Raw genomic sequence first — 13,779 nt, forward strand, 5'->3', positions numbered from 1 at the left:
CATTGGCTATGAATAAACCGCAGTACTGGACACAAGTGACCATGCGCATGACTCCCGTTCATCAGGAGGTGATTCGCTTCCTTGTACTGTATAATTTACATGATGTACTAGTGCTTGGTCTGCCATGGTTACAAACTCATAATCCAGTCCTGGATTGGAAAACAATGTCTGTGTTAAGCTTGGGATGTAAGGGGGTTCATGATGATGCACCTCTGATTTCAATCGCTTCATCTACTCCTTCTGAGGTCCCTGCGTTTTTGTCTGACTATCGGGATGTTTTTGAGGAGCCTAAGCTCAATTCGCTCCCTCCTCATAGGGATTGTGACTGTGCTATAGAATTAATTCCTGGCAGTAAGTTCCCTAAGGGTCGTTTATTTAATCTGTCAGTGCCAGAGCATACTGCTATGCGGAATTATATTAAGGAGTCCTTGGAAAAGGGACATATTCGTCCATCTTCGTCCCCTCTGGGAGCAGGTTTTTTTTTCGTGGCAAAAAAAGATGGTTCCCTGAGGCCTTGTATAGATTATCGCCTTCTGAATAAGATTACAGTCAAATATCAGTATCCATTGCCATTATTGACTGATTTGTTTGCTCGCATTAAGGGGGCTAGGTGGTTCACTAAGATAGATCTTCGCGGTGCGTATAATCTTGTGCGGATAAAGCAGGGTGATGAGTGGAAAACCGCATTTAATACGCCTGAGGGCCATTTTGAGTATTTGGTAATGCCTTTTGGACTTTCTAATGCTCCTTCAGTCTTTCAGTCCTTTATGCACAATATTTTCCGTGAATATCTGGATAAGTTTATGATTGTGTATTTGGATGATATTTTGGTGTTTTCTGATGACTGGGAGTCTCATGTTCTACAGGTCAGGAAGGTGTTTCAAGTCCTGCGGGCCAATTCTCTGTTTGTGAAGGGCTCAAAATGTCTCTTCGGAGTCCAGAAGATTTCTTTTTTGGGGTACATTTTTTCTCCTTCTACTAATGAGATGGATCCCGTCAAGATTCGGGCGATTTGTGACTGGACACAACCTACATCTGTTAAGAGTCTTCAGAAGTTCTTGGGTTTTGCTAATTTTTATCGTCGGTTCATTACTAATTTTTCCAGTGTTGTTAAACCTTTGACTGATTTGACTAAAAAGGGTGCTGATGTTGCTAATTGGTCTCCTACGGCTGTGGAGGCCTTTCAGGAACTTAAGCGCTGGTTTTCTTCTGCTCCTGTGTTATGTCAACCAGATGTTTCACTTCCTTTTCAGGTTGAGGTTGATGCTTCCGAGATTGGAGCGGGGGCGGTTTTGTCACAGAGAAGTTCCGATGGCTCGGTGATGAAGCCATGTGCGTTCTTTTCTAGAAAATTCTCGCCCGCCGAGCGCAATTATGATGTGGGTAATCGGGAGCTTTTGGCCATGAAGTGGGCATTTGAGGAGTGGCGTCATTGGCTTGAGGGTGCTAGACATCGTGTGGTGGTCTTGACTGATCACAAAAATCTGATTTACCTTGAGTCTGCCAGGCGTCTGAATCCTAGACAGGCTCGTTGGTCGTTGTTTTTTTCTCGTTTCAATTTTGTGGTTTCATACCTGCCAGGTTCAAAGAATGTGAAGGCAGATGCTCTTTCCAGGAGTTTTGTGCCTGACTCTCCTGGAGACTCTGGGCCTACTGGTATCCTTAGGGATGGGGTAATATTGTCCGCCGTCTCCCCAGACTTGCGACGTGCATTGCAGGAGTTTCAGGCGGATAAACCTGATCGTTGTCCACCAGAAAGACTGTTTGTTCCGGATGATTGGACCAGTAGAGTCATCTCCGAGGTCCATTCTTCTGTGTTGGCTGGTCATCCTGGAATATTTGGTACTAGAGACTTGGTGGCCAGGTCTTTTTGGTGGCCTTCCTTGTCAAGGGATGTGCGCACCTTTGTGCAGTCTTGTGAAGTGTGTGCTCGGGCTAAGCCTTGCTGTTCTCAGGCCAGTGGGTTGTTGTTATCCTTGCCTATCCCGAAGAGGGCTTGGACGCACATTTCCATGGATTTTATTTCAGATCTCCCTGTCTCACAGAAAATGTCCGTTATCTGGGTTGTGTGTGACCGCTTTTCTAAGATGGTTCATTTGGTACCCTTGCCTAAGTTGCCTTCCTCCTCTGAGTTGGTCCCTTTATTTTTTCAGAACGTGGTTCGTTTGCATGGGATTCCGGAGAATATCATTTCTGACAGGGGATCCCAGTTTGTGTCTAGATTTTGGCGGTCGTTTTGTGCTAAGATGGGCATTGATTTGTCTTTCTCGTCTGCATTCCATCCTCAGACGAATGGCCAGACGGAGCGAACTAATCAGACCTTGGAAACTTATTTAAGGTGTTTTGTTTCTGCTGATCAAGATGACTGGGTTGCCTTTTTGCCACTGGCCGAATTTGCCCTTAATAATCGGGCTAGTTCTGCTACTTTGGTTTCTCCTTTCTTTTGTAATTCGGGGTTTCATCCTCATTTTTCCTCTGGTCAGGTGGAGCCTTCGGATTGTCCTGGAGTGGACGTGGTGGTGGACAGGCTACATCAGATTTGGAATCAGGTGGTGGACAATTTGAAGTTGTCTCAGGAGAAGACTCAGCAGTTTGCTAATCGCCGTCGCCGCGTGGGTCCCCGACTTCTTGTTGGGGACTTGGTGTGGTTGTCTTCTCGTTTTGTCCCTATGAAGGTCTCTTCTCCTAAGTTCAAGCCTCGGTTCATCGGTCCTTATAAGATCTTGGAGATTCTTAACCCTGTATCTTTTCGTTTGGATCTCCCAGCATCGTTTGCTATTCATAATGTGTTCCATCGGTCGTTATTGCGGAGGTATGAGGTGCCCGTTGTTCCTTCGGTTGAGCCTCCTGCTCCGGTGCTGGTGGAGGGAGAATTGGAGTATGTTGTTGAGAAGATCTTGGATTCTCGTGTTTCCAGACGTAAACTCCAGTATTTGGTTAAGTGGAAGGGTTATGGTCAGGAGGATAATTCCTGGGTGGTCGCCTCTGATGTTCATGCGACTGATTTGGTCCGCGCCTTCCATAGAGCTCATCCTGATCGCCCTGGGGGTTCTCGTGAGGGTTCGGTGACCCCTCCTCAAGGGGGGGGTACTGTTGTGGATTCTGTTTTTGGGCTCCCTCTGGTGGTTACAACTGGTACTGGGTGACTTTGGTGGGTTGCGGTCTCTGGTTTCCACCTGTCCATCAGAGGCTGGGTGTTTCCTATTTAACCTGGCTTTCCTGTCATTCCCTTGCCGGCTATCAATGTATCAGTGTGTCTCTGTTACCTTTGCTACCTGCTCCTAGGCCTTCAAGACAAGCTAAGTCTGGATTTCCCTGTTTCATGTTTGCTTTCATGTTTTTAGTCCAGCTTGCAGATATGTAATTCTCTGCTGCTGGTTGCTCTAGTGGGCTGAAATTACCACTCATGTACCATGAGTTGGCACATGAGTTCAAGTAATTTCAGGATGGTATTTTGAAGGGTTTTAAGCTGACCGCGCAGTTCACCTTTTGTATCCTCTGCTATCTTGCTTTAGCGGGCCTCATTTTGCTGAATCTGTTTTCATAACTACGTTTGTGCCTTCCTCTCATTTCACCGTCATTATATGTGGGGGGCTGCTATTTCTGTGGGAATATTTCTCTGGAGGCAAGATAGGTCTGTGATTCTTCTGATAGGGGTAGCTAGATCTCCGGCTGGCGCGAGACGTCTAGAGTCCCCCCAGGAACGTTCCCCGGCTGCTGTTAGTTGAGTGTTGAGGTTCAGGATCGCGGTCAGCTCAGGTTCCATCACCCTAGAGCTCGTCCTGTTTTTGCCCGTGTTATGTGTTTAATTCCCTGCCATTGGGACCATGACACATATTTATGCATTCACGAATATGTATACACATTGTACCACATACAGTATACACATTTAGTACACACACATTCACATACATACATGTTTATACATACATTAAGACATTTCAACAACCAATCCCATATATCATGCACATAGGACAAGGACGAGATGCCACAAGATGTACATAAAACAATAATTTTATTAATCAAGATTTTAAAAGGAATACATAAAAAGCTTTTTTTATTTATTCCTTTCAAAATCTTGATGAATACAATTATTGTTTTTATGCACATCTTGTGGGATCTCTTCCTTGTTCTATGTGCATGATATATGGATGATATATGGGAATGATTGCTGCATTGTCTATGAAGTGCCCCTTTAACATTGGACACATGTTGATCTAAATACATTAAGACAAACATATATTTTACATACAGTCACACACACACATTCCCACACTGTGACACATACATTTGATATCTGAATTTTTCTCATGAAGAGGTTTGTGCTCTGTGGAACTGGACTATTTCAGCTAAGAATCCTCTGCAGATGATGTCGATAAGAAAAAGCTCTCCTCTCCTCGGACCTCTGGACTCCTGTGCTGTGTGCATGTAGTGCCATCTGCCATTTGTTCAGAGGTGACTATCTTCCTTGTGAAGCAAACACAAAAACAAGTAAATGTCAATGATAATAATTGGCTAATGAGAACATGCCATAAGCCTAAGAGTCAACAGAAACCTTTGCACTGTCTTATCATACATTACGGTAAGCAGGTCCTAATGATTGGTCAGCCAGCGGCAATGTCCTGGAGTAGTAGCAGGTGTTTAAGCCTTATTGTCCAGTACATAGATGGAAAGTCCCAGTAAGTTATTCAGCTTGGCTTCCAGCACATAAACTTCTGATCTTTCCTTAAAAGGATCCTGTCAGTAACACTATGCCTCCACAAGCAGAGGTACTGCAGGGTAGCACTGTGAAAAACATTTTAAAAGATGCTTATTACAATATCATCCACTGGGCCATTGTGCAGAAAAATTGGCTTTTATTGACTTGGAAATTAGGTCTGCAAATCCACAAGTGGGCATAACAGTGTACTTGTAGTCTACGGCTCCCTTCAGTTTCTCCCACCAATTTCATCCGACTTTTTGATTGCAAATGGAGAACAGAGGTGACATCACACAAAAGGGCCACAACCTCCACTGTCAATAAAGAAGGCTTTAGAGTGGAGAAACAAAAGAGCCATCATTGACTCAGTGCTGGACAGGGTTGTATAGTGCCCACCTGTGACCTAAATTGCGCAGTTTCCAGTACCCTCAAACATAGTATTCTTCTACAGTATATTGCTCAGACATATAATAAATCCACAGATATATTTTATGTTTTACAACATTAAGATCATAATGGGTTACCTAACAGAAAAAAAAGCTGCATCAAAGACGCACATATTTTCCATTGTAATTTTTGGCAATAACCTGTGTTTTTCATGTAGAAAAAAAGCATCTAAAAAGGTATGTCTGAACATACCCTATTCAGAAGAGGAAAGAAATTTGTGGCAATCAGTTCTTTTTATGATGAAAAGCTGAATCCAATTTTTTCTTGCTAAAAAGTTGGTCTTATAATACAAAAACCACTCAAACATAGTAAAACATATATTTCTGTACAGAAAAAACCTTACCTTTTTTCCATTCCAGATTGTTATTACTGTTAGGTAGCATTACTTTCCACCAAGTCAAAATGTTTTGTAATTTTTCTTCTTTCTCATTTTTAGAAGGCAAGAAAAATCTAAAAAATAAAAGTTCTCATTAACATCAATGGTAGGTCTGCTGTGGTCTGTGCTATGTGGTCATGAGGAAAACTTCATTGCCTTCAATCTTCAGGATCCCTCCCCAGCCTTAAGGTACCGTCACATTAAGCGACGCTGCAGCGATAGCGACAGCGATGCCCATCGCTGCAGCGTCGCTGTTTGATCGCTGGAGAGCTGTCACACAGACCGCTCTCCAGCGACCAACTATGCCGAGGTCCCCGGGTAACCAGGGTAAGCATCGGGTTGCTAAGCGCAGGGCCGCGCTTAGTAACCCGATGTTTACCCTGGTTACCAGCGTAAAAGTTAAAAAAACAAACAGCACATACTCACCAGCGCGTCCCCCAGCGTCTGCTTCCTGACACTGACTGAGCTCCGGCCCTAACAGCACAGCGGTGACGTCACCGCTGTGCTTTCACTTTCAGTTTAGGGCCGGCGCTCAGTCAGTGTCAGGAAGCAGAGGCTGGGGGACGCGCTGGTGAGTATGTGCTGTTTGTTTTTTTAACTGTTACGCTGGTAACCAGGGTAAACATCGGGTTACTAAGCGCGGCCCTGCGCTTAGTAACCCGATGTTTACCCTGGTTACCAGTGTAAAATATCGCTGGTATCCTTGCTTTTGCTGTCAAACACGGCGATACACGGCGACCTAGCGACCAAATAAAGTGCAGACCTTCTAGCAGCGACCAGCGATTTCACAGCGGGATCCAGATCGCTGCTGCGTGTCAAATACAGCGATATCGCTATCCAGGTCGCTGCAACGTCACGGATCGCTGGCGATATCGCCTAGTGTGACGGTACCTTTACTGGACCCCCAACTTCAGCCCAGAGTGCGAGTTTTTGCATTTTATTATGACCTGCGTTCTAGCAGTTATAATGCCCTCATCTGTTATCTAATTGATCTCCATTGTGATAAATCAGTACCGAAACATCAAATGTGACAAAGGAAGTAGAATCCAACAAGCAGAAGAGGTTGGGAAGATAGTGCGAATAATGTATATATACCATGCCAACAGAGTATATCAGCCAATAGAATATGGTGCAAAACTCACTGTTTAAAATGTAACTGCGCTTTCCCGATAATTTTTCTGAATACAATCTCATTTTTGTGAATATAAAGAATACCTCTATTTCTGGCTATGATACGACTTTTATCTTGGATTTGTAGAGGTTCTTTACACTAGAAGCATCAGCAGCTTCTCCTTGTGTCTTGCCGCTTTTTTTTTTCTCTAGTGGCAGTCTATGATAGGTCCATTCCAACTTTATTATTATTATTATTATTATTTATATAGCACCATTGATTCCATGGTGCTGTACATGAGAAGGGGTTACATACAAATTACAGATATCACTTACAGTAAGCAAACTAACAATTACAGACTGATACAGACTTCCAAATATGGTGTCTTCAGTGTCTTTACTTCTTCATTCCAAAGATTTTTTTCAAGGGTACCGTTCAGGACATATATGCCATCTTTGCCACAACATATCTGAACTAGCTTACATAAGATTTAATAATTGATTTCATTAGCCATTCTCTCCTTCACAGACTGAGCTAGCAAGTATAATTTGATCTCTCATTAAAGCGATAATATATACATATTTGTTCCATTTTTGAGAGTTAATGACAGTTCGGGGAGTTAATGAGTAGTAAAATGCAAAAATGATATAATGAAAAAATAGATAAACAAGTAAATAAATAAATATATATGTATATATATATATATATATATATATATATATATATATATACTGCTCAAAAAATAAGGGGAACACTTAAACAACTGAATATAACTCCAAGTAAATCAAACTATTGTGAAATGAAACTGTCCACTTAGGGAGCAACACTGTTTGACAATCAATTTCACATGCTGTTGTGCAAATGGAATAGACAACAGATGGAAATTATTGGCAATTATCAAGACACACTCAATAAAAGAGTGGTTCTGCAGGTGGGGACCACAGACCACATCTCAGTACCAATGCTTTCTGGCTGATGTTTTGGTCACTTTTGAAGTTGGATCAGCCTGTAACTTAATTTTCCACTTTGATTTTGAGCGTCATTCCAACTCCAGACCTTTGTGGGATATTAGTTGTGATTTACGTTGATCATTTTTATGTTTTATCGTTCTCAACACATTCCACTACAGAATGAATAAAGATTTACAACTGGAATATTTCATTCAGTGATATTATTTTTTGAGCAGTGTATATATATATATATATATATATATATATATATGTACAGCACCATGGAATCAATGGTGCTATATAAATAAATAATAATATATATATATATATATATATATATATATATATATATATATATTTCAACATTTATATTTTCACTTGTTCAGTTGATTTATGAAAAAAAGGATAGTTAATATTTACATATGGGTTTGTACAGTGCACACTTACCGTATAAATCTTGTGTGTTTTTTTGTGATGAGATTATAAGGCTTTGGTCTGTATCCAAATACATAATTTGTTATCGCTAAACCTTCTAATATTATTGACTATAACTCCTCATTTTTGTGTCCAATGTCAATTTTTTAATTATAGTTGTTTTCTTATTTGTGTTTTGAGCTTCATGTATATGAATGAATCAATCATGGTTGAAGCTGTGGCCATTTATCTGTATTTTAGGGAAATCAACTCTGTATTTTATATTCTAAATCTATATTTATAACAGTAGAATTGTGTTGTGAAGACCAAATGGTGCAAATTTGTGGTAATCCAAGACTTGTGTTAGTTTTTCTCCATCAGACTGCATTTTTTTAATAGAATTTTGTTGAACCATTAATTATTTCATTGAGGAAAGAAAATAGCAATTTAATGGATCGGTTATAAGCCAGGACAGCAGTGTAAACAGAGTATTTTAAAAAGTTGCTGAACTTTTCACTTTGCAATGATTGCGCTTTATTTAAATAAAACATTTAAAAAGTCAAAGGTAAAAAAAACATTATTACACAAAGAATACATTTTTTATTAGTCTTCTTATGATTTCTCAAACATTGCGACTGTCTATTTTAGTTTGTGTACTCTTCAATGAATAAGTGAATATTTGGTTGAGTTAATACATATGCTATTGAAAAACTCTGCCAGTGTCTCAAATGCCCCTTGGCATACAAGCACTTCAGTTTCCGAGTCTGTGGCTTAAACATAGACTGTGTAGAGGTCAGTTATGTAACCCTTCCCTAGGTAACAGAGATTCAGTGATGCATATTTCTTGTTTATACTAAAATCCATTCTGTCTGCACATACCAAACATATCTGAAGCCTAACAGTGCTCCAGTCCAAATATTTATTGGTGCAGCATATCATGGAGAGACTAGCAGTAATACATTACATTGCTGCAATTACAGATGTTGCTGGAAGTCAGAGATTAACCTGTCAAAGGCCTGCTGTTCATTATTCTTTGTAAATAAATATTTAATATACTAATGGCTTTGCATTTTTTTCTATGTCCATTAATGACATTTTTAGAAAGTGAAGTCTAATATCGTGGCTTTGGTTTTTATACATTTTTGTCTTGGGACTTCTGGAATTTTGCTATGTAGCTCTCACAATGCACACGTGAAATATAAAAATAATGATTCGACTTTCTGCTCTTTGTAGGGTTAATAATGCCTGAGCCTTGCAAAATCCTTTGTTTTGTTCTGCTCTTCCATTTCAAAGGAAAAAAAGATGTTGAGCGTTGTATTGTCTCCTATATATCCACTCTAAAGTAAATGTAACCATTTGTGTAGGGTAATGTATACATTGCCACACAGTTATTAAGCAAATTGAGCAATATCATTGTGCACTGCTCATTTTTTTGTACTTCTTCTTTTCATTGCAGGTTTCCCATGGGTTGTCTGTAGGGTTCCTTAGTCAAGTCCAAATAATACCATCTGAGTGTTTTCTTTAGAAACTATTAATGTCCCCTAAAAAAGTAATTATGCTTCCTGAATGCTCCTTCCGATAAAATAATAATTCCTCCTTTGTACTATCCCCTATAAGAAAGCTATAATAAATAGTCACCTAACTCAAGCAATAAAGTCATCTTCACCCCAAAAGGCGAACACAGGCAGTGCAATACAGTGCTGTCATTGTGCTGTCTGTGCCAGGACACTGACATCTTGTAGGCCACAAGCTGACAGCAGTCTTCGTCCTGGAGGAAAGAGTGATGGGGAAGGGAGCCAATGGATCTCTGCTCTACAGCGAATCACACTACAGAATCTCAATGTATTGGTGTTATGATGACGCCATTAGAGTATAAAGTGTCACTCACCCAGAGTTCCAGGACACCTTCTCTGAAGTTTGGGGAATATGCCCTACCCTAGGTACTCAGTCCTAGTGACACTACTCACTTTATAAAATATGACCATTGCAACGCCGCAGTCTGTGTATTTTATTTTATTTTTATTTTATTTTTTATATAGCGCTAACATATTCCGCAGCGCTTTACAGTTTTGCACACATTATCATCGCTGTCCTCGTTGGGGCTCACAATTTGCCTGTTTCCATGTAGTTCTATATTGTGTACCTAATTCTTGTACCAAGTGACCTAATAATCAATAAAATATTTTATTCATACATCACATTTTTTTTTCTTTTTGCAGTAGCGGCTTCAGAATATGATGCAATTTTTTAATCTTATGGGTCTTCAGGGCTGTATGTACATGCTGTCCTAGGTACTAATTAACATCTTCACTTTTCAGTTTTTTGTTTTTACAACAAAAGGCAGCAAAATTAACCTGGCATTATGATTCTCCATTTCAAAATAAAGGGGTTAGCTACTGCTCGGACAACCCCTTGTCAATTATTATATTTCTCACAAGTAAAATAATAATATAATAACATTTATACTAACCTTATACTAACCCGCGATGTCGACACCTGCTCTCCCGAGACTCATGTGACAATGTTATGTCATGTGATCCCTACAGCAAATAAACAGATGCTTCACTGGGCCCTCCTTCAGACATAATTGATATCCGGAAGGTGTGAGAGAGTATCCACAGCTCTGACTTCTTCCTCAATTGTCTGTGCCAGGACACTGACATCTTGTAGGCCACAAGCTGACAGCAGTCTTTGTACTGGAGGAAAGAGTAATGGGGAAGGGAGCCAATGGATCTCTGCTCTACAGCGAAACACACAAAGTGGGGGTCAGTGAATTAGCCGCTGATTGTAATCTGTCTGCTTCTAAGCAGCTAAAGTGGGATTACAACTGATAACAGTTAGCAGACAGCAAGTTGTCAATGAAAGGAGATCAGGTTATCTGAAAGTACAATTACCATTTAGATTAATTAGATTGATTCACGATTGACTCTTTTCTCACTATATTTACCATCTACTATATAATTGTCTAAGGGTACCGTTACACAGTGCCATTTTGATCGCTACGATGGCACGATCCGTGACGTCACATCGTCGTATGATTATCGCTCCAGCGTCGTAGACTGCGGTCACACGTTGCAATCACGGCGCTGGAGCGATGCCGAAGTCCCCGGGTAACCAGGGTAAACATCGGGTTACTAAGCGCAGGGCCGCGCTTAGTAACCCGATGTTTACCGTGGTTACCAGCGTAAACGTAAAAAAAACAAACAGTACATACTCACATTCCGGTGTCTGTCCCCCGGCGTTCTGCTTCTCTCCACTGTGTAAGCACAGCGGCCGGAAAGCGAGCACAGCGGTGACGTCAGACGTCACCGCTGTGCTCGCTTTCTGGCTGGCCGGCGCTCACAGTGCAGAGAAGCTGAGACGCCGGAGGACAGACACCGGAATGTAAGTATGTACTGTTTGTTTTTTTTACGTTTACGCTGGTAACCACGGTAAACATCGGGTTACTAAGCACGGCCCTGCGCTTAGTTACCTGATGTTTACCCTGGTTACAAGCGAACACATCGCTGGATCGCTGTCACACACAACGATCCAGCGATGTCAGCGGGTGATCAAGTGACAAAATAAAGTTCCATACGATCTGCTACGACGTACGATTCTCAGCAGGATCCCTGATTGCTGCTGCGTGTCAGACACAGCGATATCTTATGGATATCGCTGGAACGTCACGAATCGTACGGTTGTAGCGATCAAAATGTGACTGTGTGACGGTACCCTAAGGGTCACTTCCGTCTGTTTGTCTGTCTGTCACGGAAATCTCAAGTCGCTGATTGGTCGCGGCAAAATGGCCACGACCAATCAGCGACGGGCACAGTCCGGCGGCGAAATGGCCGCTCCCTACTCCCCTGCCGTCAGTGCCCGCTCCATACTCCCCTCCAGTCAGCGCTCACACAGGGTTAATGGCTGCATTACACCGCGTTATGCTGCGGTGTAATGCACTCCATTAAGGCTGCTATTAACCTTGTGTGACCAACTTTTTACTATTGATGCTGCCTATGCAGCATCAATAGTAAAAAGATCTAATGTTAAAAATAATAAAAAAATTAAAAAATCATTATATACTCACCCTCCGTCGGCCTCCCGGATCCAACCCAGGCCTTTCCTGCTCCTCGCGACGCTCCTGTGACCGGTCCATGCATTGCGGTCTCGCAATGCACTCTTGGGACCGGAGCGTCGCGAGGAGCATCGGTAAACGCCTGGGCTGGATCCTGGGGGCCGACGGAGGGTGAGTATATACTACATCGCTGTGCTCTATACTACGTGGCGTGTGTTATATACTGCATGGGCAGTGTTATATACTACGTCTCTGTGCTATATACTATGTGGCTGTGCAATATATTACGTGGCTGGGCAATATACTACGTGGCTGGGCAATATATTATGTGGCTGGGCAATATACTGTACTACGTGTCTGTGCTATATACTATGTGTCTGTACTATATACTACGTGTCTGTGCTATATACTACGTGGCTGGGCAATATACTATGTGTCTTTGCTATATACTACGTGTCTGTGCTATATACTTTGTGGCTGGGCAATATACTACGTGGCTGGGCAATATACTACGTGTCTGTGCTATACACTACGTGGCTTGGCAATATACTACGTGGCTGAGCATTATGCTACGTGGCTGTGCTATATACTACGTGGGCTGTGTTATATACTACGTGGGCTGTGTTATACGCTACTTGGCTGTGCTATATTTCTCTGCTGTATCTGTGCATCATGAATCGTGGTATGTGTTAAAGAGGGGGGCCCACTGAGACTCTTTCGCCCGGGGCTTTCAAAAACCTGGCTTCACTGATTGGTCACGCCCGGCTGCGAACAATCAGCAACAGGCGCAGGCCGCCTGCGAATTGGCGTGGAATTTGAACCATGCTTCGCTAATTGGTCACGCCCGGCCAGCCGAATCCTGTGTATAAATTACATTATTCTGAAAACTTCATAAATAAACTACATACATATTCTAGAATACCCGATGTGTTAGAATCGGGCCACCATGTAGTTTCAATATAATAGACTAGATGAGTAGGATAGATATAATAGTGTAGAACATTGTGCATTCTTTTGCTGCTGGGATTTAGATACAGTGTGAAAAATAAGTATTTTATATTACAATTTTGCAAGTCTTCCCACCTACAAAGAATGGAGAGGTCTGTAATTTGTATCGTAGATACACTTCAACTGTGAGATACAGAATCTAAATAAAAAACAGAAAATCACATTGTATGATTTTTACATGATTAAATTGCATTTTATTGCATGAGATAAGTATTTGATCATCTACCAACCAGCAAGAATTTGGGCTCTCACAGACCTGTTAGTTTTTATTTTACCCCTTAATGACCGCTGATACGCCTTTTAATGGCGGCAGTTAAGGGTACTTAATTAACGGCACTGTGGAAAAAGTGAATAGCGCCCCCTAGAGTCAGATTCTCTCTGGGGTCTCGGTTGCCGGGGGTAGCCGAGACCCCAGAGAACATGATTCAGGGTTTTTTTACCGACCCCCGGGTTGCGATCGTCGGTAATTAACCGTTTACCGGCGGTCGCAAAAAAAAAGCGATTTCCCATTTAATTTCTCTGTCCTCCGATGTGATCGCACATCAGCGGACAGAGAAATGGGGTCCCCGATCGCCCCCCGATACTCACCTGTCTCCCCCGGTGCTCCTTGTGGCTCCCGATGGACGCCACCATCTCCTTCCGGCCAAAAAATGGCGGGCGCATGCGCAGTGCGCCCGCCGACCGGCACCCAGAAGATCTTTGGGGTCTCAGCTGCCGGGG

At 42.0% G+C, this 13,779-nt stretch overlaps 1 long non-coding RNA gene across 1 annotated transcript; it reads right to left on the minus strand.

Moving 5' to 3' along the window:
- Window positions 1-4,185: 4,185 nt before the first annotated feature.
- LOC143768507 (uncharacterized) lies at window positions 4,186-5,597 on the minus strand. The gene is made up of 3 exons (XR_013213906.1): window positions 5,490-5,597; window positions 4,577-4,785; window positions 4,186-4,467 (listed from the first exon to the last, which is right to left on the minus strand). It is a non-coding gene; the product is annotated as an uncharacterized LOC143768507 (long non-coding RNA).
- Window positions 5,598-13,779: the final 8,182 nt, after the last annotated feature.

Source organism: Ranitomeya variabilis, chromosome 4 (assembly GCF_051348905.1).
Source record: "Ranitomeya variabilis isolate aRanVar5 chromosome 4, aRanVar5.hap1, whole genome shotgun sequence".
Classification (NCBI taxonomy): domain Eukaryota; kingdom Metazoa; phylum Chordata; class Amphibia; order Anura; family Dendrobatidae; genus Ranitomeya; species Ranitomeya variabilis.